This window comes from Cnephaeus nilssonii (genome assembly GCF_951640355.1).
Source record: "Cnephaeus nilssonii genome assembly, chromosome: 24".
NCBI lineage: Eukaryota > Metazoa > Chordata > Mammalia > Chiroptera > Vespertilionidae > Cnephaeus > Cnephaeus nilssonii.
The window spans coordinates 9,119,443-9,141,522 of record NC_137095.1 but is presented as its reverse complement, the minus strand read 5'-3'; the positions used below and the strand labels follow the sequence as shown (position 1 = coordinate 9,141,522).

The window sequence follows — 22,080 nt, the reverse complement described above, 5'->3', positions numbered from 1 at the left end:
CCACCTGAAGGGACAGATCAAGAGTTGTGTTGCCGGGTGGTGTAGACAGCCAGCCTCCGTGAGGATGCGGTGACGGGCAGCAAGTTCTGGGGCCCTGGACCCAGGAGCCCATCTCCACCTCCCTGGAGGGGAGGGATGGTGTGAGAGCGCAGAACCGACGTTGTACGTACACAGACTTGCAGGGGAGACCTCCCCCACCACCCCCTGCCCACAGACACTCAGCTGCAGGAAGGAATGCGGGGCAGGATCCTCTCCACGAATTAGGGCACGTGGTGGGTTGAGAGTGGGGCTCCCTAAGGCGAGGGTGGCAATGCCTGGAAGTGCATTCCATGAGGAACCGTCTATGCAAGTGGCTTTTTGTTTCCGATGTCCCTCCAAGACATGACAGGTACCTAAAGGTGAAGGCCCTGGGAACGTAAGGTGATTTCACAGGGAGGAGGCGGACGAAGGTTGATAGAACTGGATTCCAGGGATCTTGCCCGAGCCTCCCACCTCCTATCTGGGCCCTCATCCCTCAGAGGCCATCAACGGCACCTGATATTCAGAGATGCTGTGAATTGCCTGAAGTGGGTGGCACCTGGGAGGACTATTTCTGTTACCCTTAGGTATGAGGGCCTGATTTGAAAAGCCAAACGTCCATTTACACAAGGCATTTAAGGACCGTTTCTGTTAAAAAAAAAAAAAAAAAAAAAAAAGGATGGCGGTGTGATGGGTGGTCAAGAACTTCAACTCTAGAGCGGGCAGTCTCACTACACCTGCCCCTGCTGCCCGGGACCTCTCAGCGTCTTCTCATACAAACTGGAGATAATGATCAAGTTGTTATGCAATTAAATTACTTTCAAATGCCATTTAAAGTTGGGCTCATAGTGCCCGGCCAGCATGGCTCAGTGGCTGAGCGTCAACCTATGAACCAAGAGGTCACGGTTCGATCCCCGGTCAGGGCACATGCCTGGGTTGTGGGCTCAATCCCTAGTAGGAATTGTGCAGGAGGCAGCTGATCCATCATTCTCTCTCATCATTGACTAGTAGCCCTGCACACGAATCCGTGAGCCAGTAGCTCACCAGTAGCTCGCTGCCGCCCTCCAGTAGCTCTCCGCCCACTGCCCTGCCCCCTCCTGTAGCTCTCAGCCGCCCGCTTGTAGCCAGTAGCTCGCTGCTGCCCTCCTGTAGCTCCCTCTACCCTCCCCTGCCCCCCCTTCATAGCTTGCTGCCCTGCCCCCTCCTGTAGCTCTCCGCCGCCCGCTTGTAGCTCGCTGCCCCACCCTCCTGCTGATCCGTGATCCAGTCATTACGCAGTCGGTCATTACGCTTCACGGCGTAATGACCATTTGCATATTACATCTTTATTATATAGGATATTTCTGTCTTTCTCTCTCCCCCTTCCTCTCTGATAGTAATAAAAATGTATTTAAAAAATAAAATAAAGTTGGGCTTATAGTAAACTCAGTAAAGGTAGCTATGATGATGACACTCATTATGATAATTACTTTGAATGTCCAAACATGGAATTTCTGGAGCCTTCTGATTTTAAAGTGAAGGAGATGAATATTTAGAAGAGACTCAAAGAAAAGGATGAATTTATAGAGCTTGAATATCAAGTTTTCCCATACTATTTCTAAATGTACTTTTATTTTCTTTTTCTGACATGGAAAGCTTTTTAAACTATAGTTGACATATAATATTAGTTTCATAACATAGTGAGATTTCACATGTATACACCTTACAAAGTGATCACCAATAAAAGCCCACTCTCTGTCACCGTACAGTTATTGTGATATTATTATTGTATTCCCTATGCTGTGCTTCACAGCTCCATGATTGATTTATGTTATCACTAAAAGTTTGCACCTCTTAATCCCCTTCACCTCTTTTCCCATAACTCCATTACCCAACCCTTTGGCAACTGTCAGCGTTTCTGTATCTCTGAGTCTATTTGTCTTGTTTGTTCATTTGTTTAGTTGTTTGTTGTTTTTTTTTAGATTCCACACATACGTGAAATGATACAGAAATGCTTGTTATTCTCTGGTTTCTTTCATTTGGCATAATGTCCTCTAGGACTATCCACTTCTTCTTTATCCATTCATCTATTGGTGGACATCTGGGTTACTTCCATATACTGGCTATCTATATATAGAAAAGCCTAAGTGACTGAATGACCGCATGACCGAACGACTGGTTGACTGGTAGCGATGACGCACACTGACCACCAGGGGGCAGACGCTCAACACAGGAGTTGCCCCCTGGTGGTCAGTGCGCTCCCACAGCCAACCTCCTGCGGTCCCTCCCTCTGGTGGCTGGCCCCAATTGGCCCCATTGGGCCTGCTGGCCAACCTCCCACGACCCCTCCCCCCGGGTGGCCAACCTCCTGCAGTCCCTCCCCCTGCCGGACAACCTCCCACGGCCCCTATGCCTGGCCTGCCCTGATCAGCCTGATCACCAGCCAGGCCAAGGGACCCCACCCATCCACGAATTCGTGCACCGGGCCTCTAATTGTAAATAATGCTACAGTGAACATAGGGGTGCGTCTTTTAAGCAGAAAACGACTGTCCTATGAAATGGTATGTACTTTTTGGATTAGCCCTTTCAATGTGGCCTTCTTTCTCGAAGGTGTTATCAGCAGAAATACTCCTGATTTAAGTCACAGGAAGTCAAGTCACCCAACAACATTGTTTTAATGTTTGATCATCCAAAAAAAAATGTTCATTGGGGGATGATTCAAAAAAAAAAAAAGATACCATTTGTGGAATTAGCTTCTGACCTGTAAAACCATTGAGCCAGGATTTCACCAAATAAAATAATTTCCAGTCTAGCAAATAAACTGGTTCTTCCATCTTTGAAAATATCCCTTTGCATATGCTAAAAGTTAGAAATTGTTCTACTTGGGGGGGAGGGGGCACAGGGAAGAGAAAGAAAGCCAAGAATAAATGAAAACGACTCGTGATTATTTTTAGAAATGCTGACTGACTAACTTTGGAATCAAGTCCCATCGATCAAAGGTAAGTGGATTGGGGTGGAAATAGTTAATAGGATGGTCATTATGCCGTAACCGTGAAAAGATTTTTGCACTCTGAAAACCATTTTCTTAATTATTTTAGCTTAACACTTATGTCCATGGCAGGGGGAGGCGGGGGGACATGTGTAATCTGAACCCCCAGATATGGTGCCTGGCCTGAAAGGAGATAACATTAAAGATTTTATTGCTGATACATTATAAATTATTTCTATTACCGCGGTCCTGTGGGTATTGCATTATCAGTGCACTTTGCCTATTACCTCACTTAATGTTATTAACACACTTTGGAGTATAAAATTACAGTTTTATCTTAGAAACCTTAAACACACATCCAAAGTACTGAATGAAGTTATTATCTTCCCTGACCAGACCCGTTTTATTGTCATTTTATCACTCATAAAATCTGAGATTCGATTTGATGTAACTATGAACTGAAGCTCGGAGCGCAGGAGTAGAAGCCCAGCTGTAATATTCATATATTAATGTATAAGATGACTTCATTTTATTAAAGGTGAGGTAACTTAGAAAAACCCCTTTTAATGTCTTTCTGCGGCTCAGACATTGAACCTGACCTGTCTGCACTCGTGCTTCACCAACATCGACGAAAATTGAAGAGGACCTGCGCGCAGTGTCGAGCGCCGTCTCTCACCTGCTTCTGGCCTTTATTAAACGCCTGCGACGCATTTTTCGGCAACAAAGTCCCTTCGCCCATCCAGGTGCCAAGAGGCGGTGTCCAGTCTTCAAACAAAAAGCGTTAAGGATTCGCCGTCACTAATGAGACATGGTCCGCACGTAAGAAATATGGAGTGGATATACGTAAGCGTGTCATTTCCACAGCTTCTAAACTAAGAGCATGGGGTCACCTCGCCAGATGAAGCCAGCTAAACTACAGATCAGAGCTTGGGCTGCTTAAGTTTTTCTTTAAGGGACCCCTCCTGGGCTCGGCTCTGTACCTACAGGATAGGAAGAAAGTTCTTGTCAGGGGGCTGATTTCATTTTTAAAAAGCCGTGCTTCGTCCTAACCGGTTGGGCTCAGTGGATAGAGCGTCGACCTGCAGACTGAAGGGTCCCAGGTTCGATTCCGGTCAAGGGCATGTTCCTTGGTTGCGGGCACATCCCCAGTAGGGAGTGTGCAGGAGGCAGCTGATTGATGTTTCTCTCTCATCGATGCTTCTAACTCTCTATCTCTCTCCCTTCCTCTCTGTAAAAAATTAATAAAATATATTTTTAAATATTTTTTTTAAAAAAAGCAATGCTTCTCTTGCCATGTTAAATGCCATCTTCATATCGGTTAAAACCCCTTTTTAAAAAATAATGTTGGAACTATGCTACAGTCAATGGCCAGAAACCATAAAAGAGTGTAAAGAATTTGGGTGCCGCTACCCCAAGAATGATCATGATGGGGACACACTGCAATTCCAAAGTATATAGTAATGCTCGCTTGACTTTACATATCTTTGGACAAGGTTGTGCTCAGTTACAATGGGCAGTGGTCGGCAAACCGCGGCTCGCGAGCCACACGCGGCTCTTCGGCCCCTTGAGTGTGGCTTTTCCACAAAATACCACGCGCGGGCGCACACGTACAGTGCGATTGAAACTTCGTGGCCCATGCGCAGAAGTCGGTTTTCGGCCCGGGCGAGTCTATTTTGAAGAAGTGGCGTTAGAACACTCAAGGGGCCAAAGAGCCGCCTGTGGCTCGCGAGCCACGGTTTGCCGACCACTGACAATGGGTCAACCAAGGAAGCACAATAGACTCAATCTCCAAAAAAAACACACAGATTCTCGAATCTTGAATTCTCTTTGTCCTGGAAGTCTGAGCTGACTCCTGGGGATCGTAACTAGTTTCAGAGAAAGGGATCTGGAGTCCTCAACCCCACGTGGATTCCCTGGAGAGGATGGCGCCCCTCTCTGAATCCCGGGAGGCGCATAATATTCACAGAGATGCCACAGAACAGCCCCAGCGATAGGATGAGCCTATTCAAGTCACCGGTCCCCGCACTGGCACGCACACAAAACCCTCATAGCAACAGAGATGACAGCTTGGTAACAGCAGCTGCTGCTTAATTGAAAACATTAGAAAAATATTACATTATATCTGTAGCCCCTGTTTTTGTGTTTATTTTCATCCCAAGTGAGAAAATAACCCAGGGAAAATACAAAAGAAACACGAAACAAAGGTTCAGGGCTCGCCATGGCAAAGGGATAAAGTGTTGCCTGGAATTTAATATTCCGGGGACGCACTCCACTCTTCATGGGACCGGGCAGTCCTTGTCTGTGTGTTCCAAGGGCCAAAAAAATGCCACCCATGATGTTGAATCTAGTTCCCAGTCAACCGTACACATCTGACTAACTTGGAGGGGAAATGGCATCTGTGTGGGTCCTCAGGTATGTCTGGGTTTGTGTGTGAGGGAAGTGGTGTTAAGACTGGAAAGTGCCCCTACCTAGGCAGAGATAGAGTTGATACCCAGGATCTCACTACCATGTCTGGTTTTTAAAAATGCCACGAGCACCGCCCTAATAGAGTGGCCCATTCACCTCAAAAAACAACACCAAAGTAGGGGGCCCCGTTAGAAGAGGGTTAGTAAGAAAAGAAGCGTATCCATGAGGTTTTTAGGCAAGAAAAGTAAACAACGGACAAGTTTCTATCTCAAAATGCGAAGCAAGAGAGGACCTTACGTTTCATGTGGCCTCTCTACTCATTCAGGTCCGACCGTTGAAATTAACCTTGGTGCCACCGAAAGCCACCCAAAGGCAGGAGGTGGGGTGTATTCAAGGACCTCTGCCCCCTACAATCATGCCAAAGGTCACAGCCCTCATACATGTCGTGGGCCTTCAACATTCCTTGGCGTGGGGTCAGGATCCATCTGGCCACTGGACAACAGGAGGCCACGTGTGCCAGTGACATTTCCAAATGCTGGTGACACGTCAGAGGTCCTCCTTGCTAAATAAACATTGAGAGTTCTACTTGACAGAGGTGAGCTCACAGAGGAAGCGCGCTGAGAACGCGTCGGTCCCACGACCCTCGCCTGCGATTATAGCAGTGGTCGGCAAACTCATTAGTCCACAGAGCCAAATATCAACAGCACAACGATTGAAATTTATTTTGAGAGCCACATTTTTTAAACTTAAACTTCTTCTAACGCCACTTCTTCAACACAGACTCGCCCAGGCCGTGGTATTTTGTGGAAGAGCCACACTCCAGGGGCCAAAGAGCCGCATGTGTCTCGCGAGCCGCGGTTTGCCGACGGCTGTGTTATATGGTTCCAGAATTCAAGTCTTTTAAAGACTGACGACAGCGGGCAAAAGAAAAAGTGCTATCCCGTAAGCCCCTCGGAGTCAAGAACTGTGTCTTTTTCCTAAGTCTACTCTGGCGTATAGCTGGGGTGTCATTTTTGTGTGAGTTTTCGTTTGTTTTTTAATCCTCACCTGAGGATATTTTTCCATTGATCTTTAGAGAGAGTGGAAGAGAGAGGGAAAGACAGAAATGTCCGATGTGGGAGAAACACATCGATCGGTTGCCTCCTGCATGTGCTCCGACCAGACCCAGGCCAGGGAGGAGCCTGCCACCGAGGTACGTGCCCTTGACCGGAATCGACCCGGGGACCCTTCAGTTCGTAGGCCGACGCTCTATCCACTGGGCCAAACCGGCCAGGACTGGTGGTATAACTTTCGATCACATATGCCCATGAGTGAGGAATACTGATCAATAAGCCGGCTCCAGCACATCGCAGAAAGATTACGTTCATGTCTGGCTTCCTCAGGGGTTTCAGGGATTTAGCAAAAAAAAAAAATTGTATTCTAGAGCCGTCAAAGCCTCAAACAAAATCCTGAAGAGAGAAACGATAACACAGGCTTCATGTGAAAAGGCTGCATACTATATGATTGCAACTAGATGACATTCTAGGAAGGGCTAAACTATGGAGACAAAATAAAGATCAGCCGTTGCCAGGGGTCGGGGGGTGGGGGAGGAGAGAATGGATGAAGAGGCAGAGCACAGAGAATGTTCAGTGCAGTAACAGTTCTCCGTACGATAACTCTGTAACAGCCTACTCTGTAACGGTGAATGCGTGTCATGACATATTTGTCCAAATCAATAGAATGTGCAGCAGCAAGAGCGAGCCCGACTGTCAGCTATGGGCTTTGGATGATTATGTGTCAAAGTGGGTTCGTCACTTGTAATAACTGTCCCGCCCTGATGGGGACGCTGACGGTGGGGGAAGCTACTACACAGGAACGGGGGTGTATGGGAACTCTCCGCGCTTTCTGCTCAGTTTTGCTAAAAACCTAAAATTGCTCTTAAAAAATAGTCTTGCCCTAGCTGGTTGGCTCAGTGGACAGAGCGTCGGCCTGCGGACTGAAGGGTCCCAGTTTTGAGTCCCGGTCAGGGCACATGCCCAGGTTGCGGGCTCCATCCCCAGTAGGGGGCGTGCAGGAGGCAGCCGACCAATGATTCTCTCCCATCGTTGATGTTTCTAGCTCTCTTTCTCCCTCTCCTTTCTTCTCTAAAATCAATAAAAATATATTTTAAAAATAGTCTTAAAGACATTCTACAGGCTTTAGGAAGCCTCAAATTTCATGAAAAGTGAAATGATACATATATGCATGATTTAGAATTGCTGGACCTCTGGATTTTTGTACTGAGCTGAGGGAGCCCAGTCATGATGGCTAATTACTCAAGAGCCAATCAGAAATGAGCTCGGTTGACAAGTATGAAAACAGAGGTGTGTGGTCAGGAGGGTCAGCTCAGGCGCCCATCTCCACTGCAAGCCGCATGCAGGCAAGTTTCTTAAAGTCTCTGAGGCCGAGTTCAAACATCTGCAAAATGGGAATTGGAGCATTTACTTCTCATGGTTGTGAAGCATCTATAATAATAAAAGTGTAATATGCTAATTAGACCGGATGTCCTTCCGGACGACCTTCTGGACGAAGCCGGGGCTGCGAGGGAAGCCAGTGCCGGCAGCCGGGGGAAGGCCTACTCTTGCACAAATTTCGTGCATCGGGCCTCGAGTATTTGAGATGAAATTTGTGACAGTGCTTAGAATCGTTCAATGAGCGATACATAATTGAAACTCCAAAATCCGCCCATTGAATGCAACTGAATGTTTGAGATCTCACTGGTGTTCTCTTGTATGAATAGAATTAACAGAAAGGAAATTATGTGTTAATATGGTAATTTTAATTGAATATGATAAAATATCTCTATAAACAATGAGATATGTGAAAATTAATTCATATTTATGAAGTTTTCTTCTCCGGTAATATTCATAATTTCTATCTGCCAAGCATGGTTAAATTATATTTCTGAGATCGAATGAAAGACTCCTTAAGTTTCCATCAATTGCTCACTTTAAACCCATCATTGACTATTATGTGTCATAATGTAATTAAACTATTGAATAGCCCATAAAATAAAAATATAAGCATATCTAATGAAAACTGTAAAGCTTTAGAAAATAAATTTTAAAATGCATGTTGTAAGAATTATTTACATAAATTTATATTAATTATATGCTAATCACACTATATAAATCCTAAAATTCTTATGTAGCACATGGAACATTTCTGGAAAAAAATGAAGCCAGCACAGAGAATACTGTATATTATAGTATACTATAGTTAGCATAGTGCATAGTACATTATTATTATATTATATTATATTATATTATATTATATTATATTATATCACATTACTTTGGAACATGATTTTGCATTGAAAATAATAAATGATAAGACACTATGACTTGGTACACTTATCTAACTGTATTTTTGTTTCTAAAATACAACCTTGCCATTTTCATATCATCTTGAGAGACTATTTATTAAGCACTAGATCTGAATTAATTTTCAGTTGATAATAGATAGAAATATTGCAAAATTTCGTAGCAAAATAAGATTATTAAAGGTTTTATACGCTAAATGATATTATTTCTGGGTATTAAAAATCTACCAAGTTTTTATTGAAAATTAGAATTTCTCTTAATCCTACTGATAATAATTTCTCAAATCTAAACATATAAAAAAATAATCTCACATTGACATAGTAAGCCTCTTTCAGACGCATTCTGCATGGGAAATATGATCAGATATCTTAGGAACTGAGAATGTTGGATCGGCCTGTAATCTCTCCAGACTCCTGTCTAATAAAGGGGTAATTCCATTTCATGCCATGATCCTTTTCCAGTTCGAGATCTGAATTCGATATCTCAGGGTTTGTATAATCTCAACGTTTATGTGCAAGCATATTGATTCATCGTGCGGTAGCTGCGTTAGCTGCTTTGGGGGGGGGGGGGGGCTCTTACATCAATCCTATAAAAAAAAAAACACCAACAACACACAGGTCTATGAAAATGACCATAAATATTGTCACTAACATGTCATTTCCATTTCTGTTGGAGACCAGAGCCAAAAGGGCATTTAAAAAGACAATCTCCATTCCTGTGAGCAGGTTACCATTCTGAGCGACATCCTGAGGATTTTAGAGGACTTGAGAGGAGGTTAAATTAATCTGAAAAGCGTTGGCAAACTTCTGACTGTAATTCACGGTCATTTTGGCAAGCTGAATATGAACGCATTTTTGGAGTTGGCATCATCACACCTCTGACAAATTTGCTGTCTTTAGCCTTTTCTAACTGTGACTCGGGCCTTTCCCAAAGGAGCTGGGTGCGGGGGAGGCCGAAGAGGGGGAAGGTCAAGGGCAGGTGGGAAGGGAGGTGGGGGAGAGAAGGGATAGGCACGGGGAGGAGGGAACATCCCTTTGCTAATCACACATCACAAGCAATGAAATTTCTCAGGCGAGGAGCCTGCCAGGTGCATTTCAAAGAGAAGCGTCGGGAGGGAGGCAGTGTCACTCAAGGCGGATATTTATGAAAGATGACAGTTTGCAAATATCTCAATCTTGGACAAGCCTGCTCCGGTGACACAGAGGAGCGCAGCCAAATTGGACGCGTCAGCAGCCGGCATTTATTCCATCAGGGTCTGCCCAGTCTCCACGGACGGCTGGGTCGTCTGGGGAGGACGGGCAGCAGAGGGGCTCACTCTGCCGGTTACCCTCAAGTCCGTCTGCACGGAGCAGCCCCAAAAGGGTCTAATCAATATGCAGAGGAGGATCCCAAGAAGAAGTGAGGAAAGCTGTGTTTGCAGAGCTTAGCCCGCGACTGGATCTCAGCCATGCCAACGAGGACGCGTAGTAATGAGAGAAATATTGATGGCTGCCCCTGCCAGTTGACGGGGACATAGCAGGGAGTCTAGCCAGGGCGGAGACCTTCATCCCCATACAGACAGCCTGTGGGTCCAGAGGACGCAGAAGTGACCGTGGTGGACACTGTTCCCCTGGCAGCTGTCCCCGGGGTCCCTGATACACTGAGCAGGTGAACTTGTTAACAACAGAAGTCTATACCTGCCCCCCACCCCCTGCAGGGGATGAAACTCTAGACATGGGCCTGAACAAATGCCAAGATAAATGCCAGGGGGGGATTTTTTATAGTATTTCTTTTTTTGTTTGTTTGTTGGTTAATCCATTTATGCCCACTGGGAGGGCAGCCTCTTTATGTAAATACTAGAGGCCCGATGCACGAAATTCGTGTCTGCCCCTCTGTCTCGGCCCCTGCCCACCGCGGCGGCCACCTCGGCCCTCACAGCCCCGGCTTTGTCCGGAAGGATGTCCAGAAGGTCATCCAGAAGAATGTTCAGTCTAATTAGCATATTATGCTTTTATTATTATAGACCAGGGTCCCAGTGCACGAATTCATGCACACTGAAAGAAAATTAATTAGAAGAAATATTTTCATATCACTTTTTGCCCTTTCTCTATAATAGAAGTGTCAACCAAATTCACGATTGACAATGACAGATCAAAACACACTAGTGCGATTGGTGCCAGCGAGAGCTTTACTAGTATATGCATTGCGCATGCGCGAGTCAACTTAGCATTTTATAGATGTAGAATAAACTTGCTTAATTAGACCTGCTTTCTGATTTAGCTCAACTTTTTCCAGCCCAGTGAAGCATCCCAACTTCTCTTTCAGGTAATTGTCAGCAACACAGCAGTAAGTATCAACACAAAGCAGATTATTATTGTAGATCACGCAGGGAAAACAAAGGGTAAAATATTTAACTGTAGCAGTGTTTGACTATATTCTGCGCAGGGAGAAAACCTGAAGTCATTTTCAAGGTCCACAATTTCCTACTTCTTTTCAGTCGGGTCAAGTTTCTAAACTTTCTAAATCTCCGTTTTCCAGCTAATGAAAAGAAAATAAGTCTCCTATCTACCTACTCCAGGACTTCTGTGAGGATCAAATGAGATGAGACACGTCAAAACACTTCACAAACATTTGGTTAAAGTGTAAAATGTTTGCACCTGGCTATAAAGCAAGTCGGATTCCTGGGCTGAAGAAACTGCAAGGAGGCTAGTCGCGAGGGAGAGGAAGCCAAGCGTTGCTACATGACGTCATTACCCGGTGCCCACAGCGACTGTGTCCGGGCTAGGCTGGGCTGGGCTGGGCTGTGGACTGCATTTTGCGCCATGGGGTCTTGGCAGCATTGGCTGCGATTTTGTGGGGTGTCACCGGGGTGGTGGTGGGGCCTGTGTCCCACTTGGGGGAAGCCAAGTGTTGGTCTGTCAGCCACTTTGCCAGGGCCGTGATGCCGTTTATTTTTAAATGGCCAGTGTGCATCATGGCAGCTCCTGCATTGAGCGTCTGCCCCCTATTGGTCAGTGCGCATCATAGCTACCGGTTGGATGGACGGACACTTAGCCTTTTATATCTACACTAATAAAAGAGGAATATGCAAATTGACCATAAATCCATGGTGCCCATCAGCCAATCAGGAGTGAGTATGCAAATTAACCCAACAAAGATGGTGGGTTAATTTGCATATGCAGGCATGGAGCGGCCGGGCGGGACAGGATGCCTGCCCTGAGGGGGAGGGCAGGGGGGCAGAGGGAGTTACAGGAGCAGCGCTCCGGCCAGGAGTGAGGACTTGCAGGCTCCCGGGCGGCAGGGAGCGAAGCCAGGGAAAGGAAGGCCTATTCTTGCACGAATCTTCATGCAACGGGCTTCTAGTATATAGATAAAAGAGTAATTGCCACAGGGAAGACATGGAGAGATACTGTTTATTGCAGAGATGAGGAGGAGCGGCGATCTGAATGCACAGAGCAGCCAGGCCACCTGCAGCTACTTTAAAGGGGTACAGGGTGGGGAAAGCTCAGGCTCACCCCTCCCTGGTCCTCCCAGGCCCAGGCCTACAGGAGTAAAGGGACACACACAGTGGGAGGTGCTGGAGCTATTTATAGCAGCGTTTCCTCATCTCTTCTTTAAACATAAACAAAAAGGGAAGTCACAGCACCGACTGGCTTCATCCACTGCATCTGGAATAAATGATGCCTCATGGGAGGTTTTAAGCCACATTGTCACCCCTGGGCGCATGGATGCAGCGCTCAGCCGAGTCGCGGTTACCAGTGCCTCAGGCTCCCCCGTTCCCCGTAACCACGCAGACAGAGTGGGGGCGTGCGGGCAGCCAGCCTGGCTAATTGAAAAGGGAGAACATTACATGAAATGTGAGGAGTGTAACATGGCGGGACGCACGCAGCACCTGCTGTCGGCGGCTAATTGTGCTGTTCCCTGGCGTGTGGGACCTGCGCCTCCCTGGAACCGAGCTGCCCATGTGCTTTGCGGGCGCCCGGCCGGGTCCTCTGACTCAGGGCTTGGGTTACAGGATGGACCAGTTGGGTGACACCATCCCCCTTGGACTCGGGTTTCATGTAAAGTGAATGTACACACACGTGACCCGCCTTGATGAACCCTGGCTGGGCTGAGACCAGAGTCATTTCTGCCACTTAATACAGAGACCTCTGGTTAAAGAGGAAAATTGAATGCAAGGAGGGTATTGGGTTTTAGTACATTTTTTAAAAAAAAAAGAATAAAAAGCGACGAAAGAAAAGCAGGAAGAGATAGAGGGAGGTTGGGAAAGAGAACAAAAAAAAAGAGTATCAATAAAGCAAAACACAAGAGTTTCGTATACAGGAGAGTTTTTAAAGATCAGAGCCAGTGCTTCATAAAAGATGGTAATATTCATAAATGTGCCTCCCCCTTTGCTATTATTTTTGCATGCAGGCATCAGAAATAAAGACAGACTTCCTTGTAAAAATTAATTATTATATTGTCAGCGAACACTGGCCCTAATATCGTATTGATTGCAAACCCTAACGGAAGATGCACGTGCCCCTGTTTATTCTGCTGCCTTACGGAAACATGAGCATGCAGCCAAAAATTTATATTTAGAGAAAATGACCCATGCCATCGTTTTCATGGAATCTTCAGTGAGCGGCTGATGGTCGGTGACAGACATCCTATACAATAAAGAGCTCACATGCTCATTAGACCGAACAGCAGAACGGCCGTCCGGACGACCTTCCGGACAAAGCCGGGGCTGCAAGGGCTTGAGCCCCTTGCACGAATTTTGTGCACCAGGCCTCTAGTACTGTGATAAACTAACCAAGGTCTGAATAATTTCCTAACAGGTCGAACTTGAGAATTTTGCATGCCGTGGATCTTGGCTAGTCCTGTTTTGTTTTTTTTAATCACTCGAATCCTGGGAATGTTTTCTTACAAGTTCTGGCGAGTGTGTTTCTGGATTTAAGTCTAAGATGCATTGTGAACCCTGGAGCGGTTGCCATGGATGCGATGGGCGCTGCGGTTAAGGGTGAGGGTTTGGGAGTGAGGCCGTCTTAAGCCTGCAGTGCATTTGCAATAACACATAAGCTGAGTGACCAAGCAAGGGACGTGAGCTCTCTGGGGTCCCGTGCCTTCATCTGTAAATTATAATCGAGCCTGTCCATCCAGCAAGGCAGGACGAAAACCAGCGAAAAGATGTAGGAGACGTATTTTCAGGATTGAGGAGGAAACCAGTGGCTCTCTTCTGCTTATTAACTAGACCAGTGATGGGCAACCTTTTGAGCTTGGTGTGTCAAACTTCGCCAAAAAACCGAGCATAACTCGGGTAGTGTGTCACTTTGAGGAAAAAACATTATTTCGCAAATGTTTCATCCTCAGGAGCAGCAAATGTTTCATCCTCGGCATGAAGCCGCCTCAGCGGCCGCGTGTCATCAGAAATGGCTACACGTGTCAGTGCTGACATGCGTGTCATAGGTTCGCCATCACTGAATTAGACATTAAAACAAGACCCCCTGCCTAACTGGTTTGGCTCAGTGGGTATAGCATCAGCCCGGGGACGGAAGGGTCCCGGGTTCAATTCCGGTCAAGGGCATATGCCTGAGTTGCGGGCTTGAACCCCAATAAGGGGTGTGCAGGAGGGAGCCGATCCATGATTCTCTCTCATCATTGATGTTTCTAGCGCTCTGTCTCCCTCTCCCTTCCTCTCTGAAATCAATAAAAAATATATATATTAAAAAATAATAAAATAAAAAGTAAAACAAGACCCCACCCCACCCAACGTGCTAAATGCATTAATAGAGTCTTCTGAGCTTCAAGCAGCAACTACAAATGACAGACACTCTCTCTCCTTTGCCTGGAGATCATGTAAATTCTGTACGCAGACATGAGCCTCACCCCAAAGTGGATCTATATTGAGTGCTTCCCCCGGGGGACACGCTGTATACGTAACTCGATGCGTCTGTTACCGTTGTAATTGGGAAGCCGGAAAGCCATCGCTGCGGGGAGAGAGCAGAGCCGAGGCCCTCCGCGAAGTCAACGAGGTAGGATCAGAATGACATCTCCCGCCTGATGCTCGCCAATTAGGCGCTGGAGATATGTACGCGCTGCTCCGGCCACCTGTCCCGTGCCCGGCTTCCTAATGGGGCCCAGGGCAGGCAAGCCAAAGTCAGGGGAAGCAAAGAAACAAACCAATGTGAGCGTGAAAGGCGCGATCGGCTGAAAACCACCGATTTCAGGAAGCAAGTCCCCAGGAACGCGGGGCTGTGGGATCCTTTGTACAGAGAATTGCAATGGTTGCCCAGGCCTGTTTTGGTGCAAAGTGTATGGAAGCCCCGGCTGGCAGCTTAAGGAAGATGTGGGGATCCAGCCGGCAAGGCCCAGGCATACTCAGCCCCGGGGCGCCTTATGTGCCGCGCCCGCTCAGCCAGGTTCAGTGACCCCGAGTGGGGGCAGTGAAGGATTGAGAAAAGATAGACAAGAGAAGGAAAGCTGGGTCTCGGTGGGACGCTGCTTCCCTGGTGGGGACCCAGCAGCACCACGGACGACAAGCCGTGTCTTTATTTTATAGCCGATGCCACGAGGCAAAGTTAGGGCGTGGTCAAGATGTTTACTGCTAGATCCTCCCTTCCCCCAACTGATGGACGGAGTAGGACGTAAACTGCACCTGCGGCCTGGACGTTCCTGCGCCCCTAACCAGGCACCTTATATGGACTGTACATTGAACCACCCATCCGCACCTGCCAAATACCCTAAGCCCCCAGTTCCTAAGTACGTAAGTGCTTAACCACGTGCCTTATATGAAACCACCAATCAGCGCGTGCCAAGTACCCTAAGCCCCATCCCTTCCCATTCCTCCCCTCAAAAGGCGCCTTCACCCCTGCACATGCGCTCTCTTCCTTTGGGAGGCAGCCCGGCAGGGTCCCTCTCCGCTAATAAAGCCTGTAGTCCTGGTTTTCGGCCTTCTGTCTCATCTTTCATTTACAACAGGCGTCCTCCAACTACGGCCCGCGGGCCACATGCGGGTGTTTTTGCCGTTTTGTTTTTTCACTTCAAAATAAGTTATGTGCCGTGTGCATAGGAATTTGTTCATAGTTTTTTTTTTAAACTATAGTCCGGCCCTCCAATGGTCTGAGGGACAGGGAACTGGGCCCCTGTTTAAAACGTTTGAGGACCCCTGATTTACAACATTCTCGTGGGTTTCGATCCTACTCAATTACACACACCGGATCAAGCTTTGTTTCCTTGCAGCCTCTATCGCTCAGGCACGTGGGGCCACGTGTTCGGACCATAGGTGCAAGCTGACAACCATAGCTGCTGGCTGTCACTGTGCGGGGAGGCTCTGGCCTCCACGCTGGGACTTGCACGTGGCCACGAGAGGCCTGTGCCCTCGCATCCGTCCGAGGCTTGAACCTGTCCAAACACTGTAGCCACGCGCCCACAGGAAGATATGATGCTATGGATCATGGATCATCTCAGAAGCCGCAAAAGGGGCTAAGAGTTGCCCCTTGCTAGGGTGCCACCAAAAAAAAAAAAAAAAAAAAAAGAAAGGAAAAAGGTGCCTATGTTCTCCCAATGAGGTTTTTCAAAAATGAATTACGCCATTCAGCGCCAAGAAGAAAATGAGCTGTGAGCGTCTCCATTTAAAACGATCCCCTCTTTAATTGTAAAACAGTGGCACTTAACTGCTATTGATCCTGCGGAGACACATTAGGGAGCGGGGTCACCATAACTGTTAATATTCACTGCCTCCTGAAAGAGCATCAAAGGACATTTTAATGTCATCGGCTTTCTCGGGGAGTTTTTAAGGAAGCTCTGCCTCCACCAGCCTATGAGGGAAAAGGACATGAGGTAGGCAAATGTAGAAACAAATGTGACGGCAATTCTTCTGCTAATCAAATCATAACTCAAGATTGATTTTTTTTCTTTTTTTTTTTTGCAAAAGAGGATGTCATATAGATTTCCAAAGCCGGGCGACATTTAAAAGTCAGAGTAGTGTATATATTTTTCTATAGACTGGGACTTTCCAGAAGATGGGCCGATGGGGAGTTGTTTATTTTTGAACGCGGCGCTGTAAGGGAGAGCGTCTGGAAGTAAGGGATGTCAACTGTCAGGGGCTTTTCTTCCAAGACTCGGTCTGCACGGCTTTTTTTTTTTTGAAACATTTATTAGATGAGACAATACACCACACGTGAGTCCTCCGGTTTTTTTTAAAAAAAAAGTAGAAATTACATTTAGAGACGCCTCCGGGGGGAGCTTCCCTCCCTCTGCCTGGATCCTACAGCGAAGTTGGAAATAGTGAATTTGTGGCGTTGTCAACGTCCAGAACGCTGAACTTAGCCAAGCTAGGAAGCAGGATGCTTGCTGTTAAAATTAACAACTCTTGCCCACCTGGCATGGCCCAGTGGTTGAGCGTTGACCTAAGAACCAGGAGGGCAGGGTTCGATTCCCGGTCAGGGCACATGCCCAGGTTGCGGGCTCCATCCCTGGTGTGGGGCATGCAGGAGGCAGCCAATTGAGGATTCTCTCTCATCATTGATGTTTTTCTATCTCTCTCTCCCTCTCCCTTCCTCTCTGAAATCAATCCTATATAATAAAAGGCTAATATGCAAATTGACTGAACAGCAGAACGACAGGTCGCTATGACATGCACTGACCACCAGGGGGCAGATGCTCAATGCAGGAGCTGTCCTCTGGTGGTCGGTGTGCTCCCACAGGGGGAGCATCACTCAGCCAGAAGCTGGGCTCATGGCTGGCTAGCACAGCAGTGGTGGTGGGAGCCTCTCCCACCTCTGGGACATCCCCTGAGGGCTCCCGGACTGCGAGAGGGTGCAGTCCAAGCTGAGGGACCCCCACCCTCTGAGTGCACGAATTTCGTGCACCAGGCCTCTAGTACAAATATATTTAAAACTAAAAACTCTTACTCCAAAGCCCTCTGTTGCATCCCAAGAGAAATGTTCAAAGGGTAAATTTAACATTGTATTGGACTTCCCCCAAAAAGCAAACTTGTGTTAATCTTTATTTCTGACCAAATCAAGTCTTGCCCTCGTTCCTAAGGGTATTGCTCACTATGCCAATTGATTTTTTTGCTAAAAGAGTATTATTGTTATTTTGCTTCCTAACTCAAATATGTACCTTCATTGCCTACAGAAACACATTTTTAGGGTCTAAATTTTGGCAAATATAATCTTGTAGGAATTTGCTATATAAAAAGGGAGTTAGCAAAAGGGAATGAATGATTTGTTTGGGTGGTTTAAATTCTTATTGCTTAAAAGAATTTTATTTTTATGAGAGAGAGAGAGAGAGAGAGAGAGAGAGAGAGAGAGAGAGAGAGAGAGAAAGAGAGAGAGAGAGAGGCATCGATTTGTTGAACTACCCATCTACACACTCATTGGCTGATTCTTATATCTACCCTGACCAGGGATTGAACCCACAACCTTGGTGTATCGGGATGATGCTCTAACCAACTGAGCCACCATTCTTTATGGCATCACTGAGGGGTTTGGGGAACAGGTAACAACCCACTAGTGTACAGAATGTATTTACTCTTAGACTCATGTACCAGCTATTTACCAACTGGAAACTAAGCAATATTATTTCGTATGTGTCTGAAATTTAAACTTACTGCAGAGTCTGGGATGTTCACTGGCTATGTCTGGGAACACTGGGTAGAACGCCAAATAAAAAGGAGATGCTGAATGAACCAGGACCGTTTAGTTCAAAGAAATACGAAGCCATGCCAAACTACTTAAAGCAAACATAAAACCAAATGTTGTGCAAATACATGGCCAATTGACTTTTTATGATGGTGCAAATACAACTCATTTGGACAAGGAAAAGGTGCATATTTTTTAGGGGGGAAAAAAAGAAACCTTGACCCCTATCTTACATCATGCACAATAATTAATTCCAAGTAGATCGTATACCTAAATGTAAATGTTAAATAGATCAAGTCCCTAAAGGCAGACACAGGAGAGTATCTTTACAACATGATAAAGTCCCTGAAGGCAAAAAAAACACAGAGATTCCCACCACATTGTGGGAGCAACAGAGACAGGGACCTGAAGCAAACAGGCAAGGTGAAGTCCCTCCTTCCTCCTCCAGCCATGCGGGCTCTCTACCACCCCCTATTGGCAGAGCCTATAACAGAGGCTGACAGGGGCAATAGGCAAAGCAGGAATGTGATTTCAGAGTCTTTCATCAGTATCACAGATGGCAGGGTGGCGTGGCTGAGAGACAACATGTAAATGACTATCATTGATTAGCTTCCTGCCCCCCTCAGTCTCCAATAATATATACCCAGGGAAACAATGATTCTCATTAGAAGTCATTCCAGAATCACACTGGGAAAGTAAGTTATATACACTGAGTGGCCAGATTATTATGATCTCTGAACGCATAATAACCTGGCCACTCAGTGTATATCCTATATAATAAAAGGCTAATATGCAAATTGTCCCCTTGACCAGGAGTTCGACCAGCAGGCAGGCTGGCCAACCGCCCATGTCCCCTCCCTATGACTAGACTGGCCGGACCCCACCCATGCATGAAATCATGCACTGGGCCTCTAATATATATATATGCTGAGTGGCCAGATTATTATGCGTTCAGAGATCATAATAATCTGGCCACTCAGTGTATATCTGCTCTGAGTGTATGAAGCCAGGAGCGTTACAAGAAGAAGAAAAAAGAAAAGGGAAAGTAAAGAGAAGAAAAAAAAGAAAAGAAAGGGGGGAACAAAGCTAATATCAACAACATTCTAAGAAACCGAAGAGTGCCAGTCTAACCATTACCCTTATACGGCCAGTCTAAATTATTACCTCTTCATTCACTCAGAAATATAATTCACTCATTTTTGGTACATGTGATATTAGTTTATACCTGACTTAAAAATACACATAAAAAGATCACCTTCTGCTCTACGTCTCAGACCAGTCCATGGGCAGAAACAACACAATTCTGACCCGAAACATGAGAAAATGGAGTAAGCACACATGACATTTCAGGAAATTCTAACCGTGGGTCTAGTTGTCGAACTTTTTGAACACTGGTTCCTAAGTCTTCCTGTCATTGAAAAGGTGAGTATCTTCTATTCAGTAAGAATATTTGTAAGGGCTCCTCCTGTTCGGCTGTGAAAACACACCGGGAAGACAGCTGTTGCCAAAGCAGATGAACTTTATTAGTAGCCCATCTCTGAACGATGGAAGGCCTGCTTGTGCGTTGTCAGCAAAAGAGACATCGTTGAGCCTGACGTCCACAGAGGATTTCATCTTCCAACTCTGCTGCTTCCTTATCAGCTTGGACAGAGGGCGTGGGAGGAACGATACTGACTACATCGCTGTACATCATGGTCTTTGTCACTGGGATGCTTATCCTCTTCTTTATTTTTTTCATCTTTTTATTAAAATATATTTTATTGATTTTTTACAGAGAGGAAGGGAGAGGGATAGAGAGTTAGAAACATAGATGAGAGAGGAACATCAATCAGCTGCCTCTTTTTTTTTCTTCTTCCCTTATTTTTTTTAAATATATCTTTATTGATTTCATAGAGGAAGGGAGAGGAATAGAGAGTTAGAAACATCGATGAGAGAGAAACATCCATCAGCTGCCTCCTGCACACCCCCCCCACTGGGGATGTGCCTGCAACCAAGTTGCATGCCCTTGACCAGAATCAAACCTGGGACCCTTCAGTCCGCAGGCCGACGCTCTATCCATTGAGCCAAACCAGCCAGGGCATCAGCTGCCTCTTGCACACCTCCAACTGGGGATGTGCCCGCAACCAAGGTACATACCCTTGACCAGAATCGAACCTGGGACCTTTTAGTCTGCAGGCAGATGCTTTATCCACTGAGCCAAACCGATTAGGGCTTTTGTTGTTTTTTTTCATCTTTTAAAAAGATTTTATTAAAAGTCTTTATAGAGCAACATCCAGACTCCAGGTCCAGCTGCCAAGGAGACCCTGTGATGCTGGGGGTACTGGCTGGGGCACGGCAGGCGGCTCTGGCTTTCTGCCCTTCTGTCCCGAGATGGGGGGGGGGGGGGGGGAGGTGAGCAGTATCTCGTCTTTGGGTTCCACGATGCTCACATGGTCAGGCAGGGCCTTCTTAGGGCCTATCTTACCACCTGGGTCCCAAGGAAGCATGATGTTCCCTTTGATGCCCCGCACACCTTGCCCGGGCAGCTCATGGCGCACGGCAGTGTCCACGTCGTAGTGAACAGGGTCCCCCGCTGCGGATCATCAGACCATCGCCAACCTTCATGGACGCAGCCCTCTGTCCTCGGAGTTTCCCAGACACCGCCACCTCGCAGCCTTCGGCCCCACTCCCCATGGTGAGCCGCAGCACACCCCAGCAGGCCCTCCGCACAGCCACGCCTCCGAGGAGTTTGTAACGCAGAGACGCTGCCTGGGCAATGGCACACAGACCCCTCGGGGCCACCGTTTCAGCGTAAAGCTCTACGCTAACCCTCAGGGAAGCCAAACCTCTTCTGAGCCACAGCAGTCAATTCCCAGATCCGTGGGCCCTTCTCACCAAGAACAGTCTGCGTCCCGGTGGCCAAAATAAGAATTTCTGTCCTGTTTGGTATAACTCAGACCTCAACTCCAGAGTAGCCATCTTCAGCCAGCTCCCGAGGGAGAAACTCTCGTTCAGTTCAGCTTCGAAGATGCCATCAGCAACCAACTGGCTCGGGCCCCTGCACTCCGCCCACCAGCCATCTGCAGCTGGTGGGGATGCCTCACAGCCCAAGCCACTTCCCGGGGCCGGGCATTGGAGCGGGCCTGGAGCTGCGGGTCCTGCAATGGCACCTCAAGGAGGCCCTGAACCACAATGCACTGCAATGCCCAGGGCCCCAAGTCCAGGATCCCACCTTCTTCTGGATGCTCCTCTTTTAAAGGTCTTTAAAGAGCCCCTTTCACAGGGATCACAATAGCAGAGAGACGCAAATAACTAAAAGAGGAGACAACTGCATTGGTTCTTTTTACCCTATGAATCCATTTCCTACTCTTCTTATAATAATAAAAGCATAATATGCTAATTAGACCGGACGTCCTTCCGGACGACCTTTCAGATGAAGCCGGGGCTGCTGGAGTCCCGGGTGCCTGCCGGCAGTCGGAGGGAAGCCTGGGTCCCAGGTGCCAGAACCGGGGGAAGGAAGGCCTACTCTTGCACAAATTTCATGCATCAGGCCTCTAGTATTAGCAGAAAAATAAAACGCTAATCAAACTCATCTACAATGTTGAAGTATTTATTTATTTTCCCCAAGTATTAAACTAAAAAGAGAAAATGTCATTACTTGTAACCCATCTCTGCCTTGTATTTCACCCCACCCTAAAAACGCATGAACAGCCCTCGCCGCTTTGGCTCAGTGGATAGAGCGTCGGCCTCTGGACAAAAGGGT

The 22,080-nt window shown here is 46.9% G+C and overlaps 1 pseudogene across 1 annotated transcript; it reads right to left on the bottom strand.

Moving 5' to 3' along the window:
* Positions 1-20,596: 20,596 nt before the first annotated feature.
* On the bottom strand, positions 20,597-21,011 carry LOC307095034 (small ribosomal subunit protein uS3-like; annotated as a pseudogene). The gene has a single exon. The product of its transcript is annotated as a small ribosomal subunit protein uS3-like (transcript).
* Positions 21,012-22,080: the final 1,069 nt, after the last annotated feature.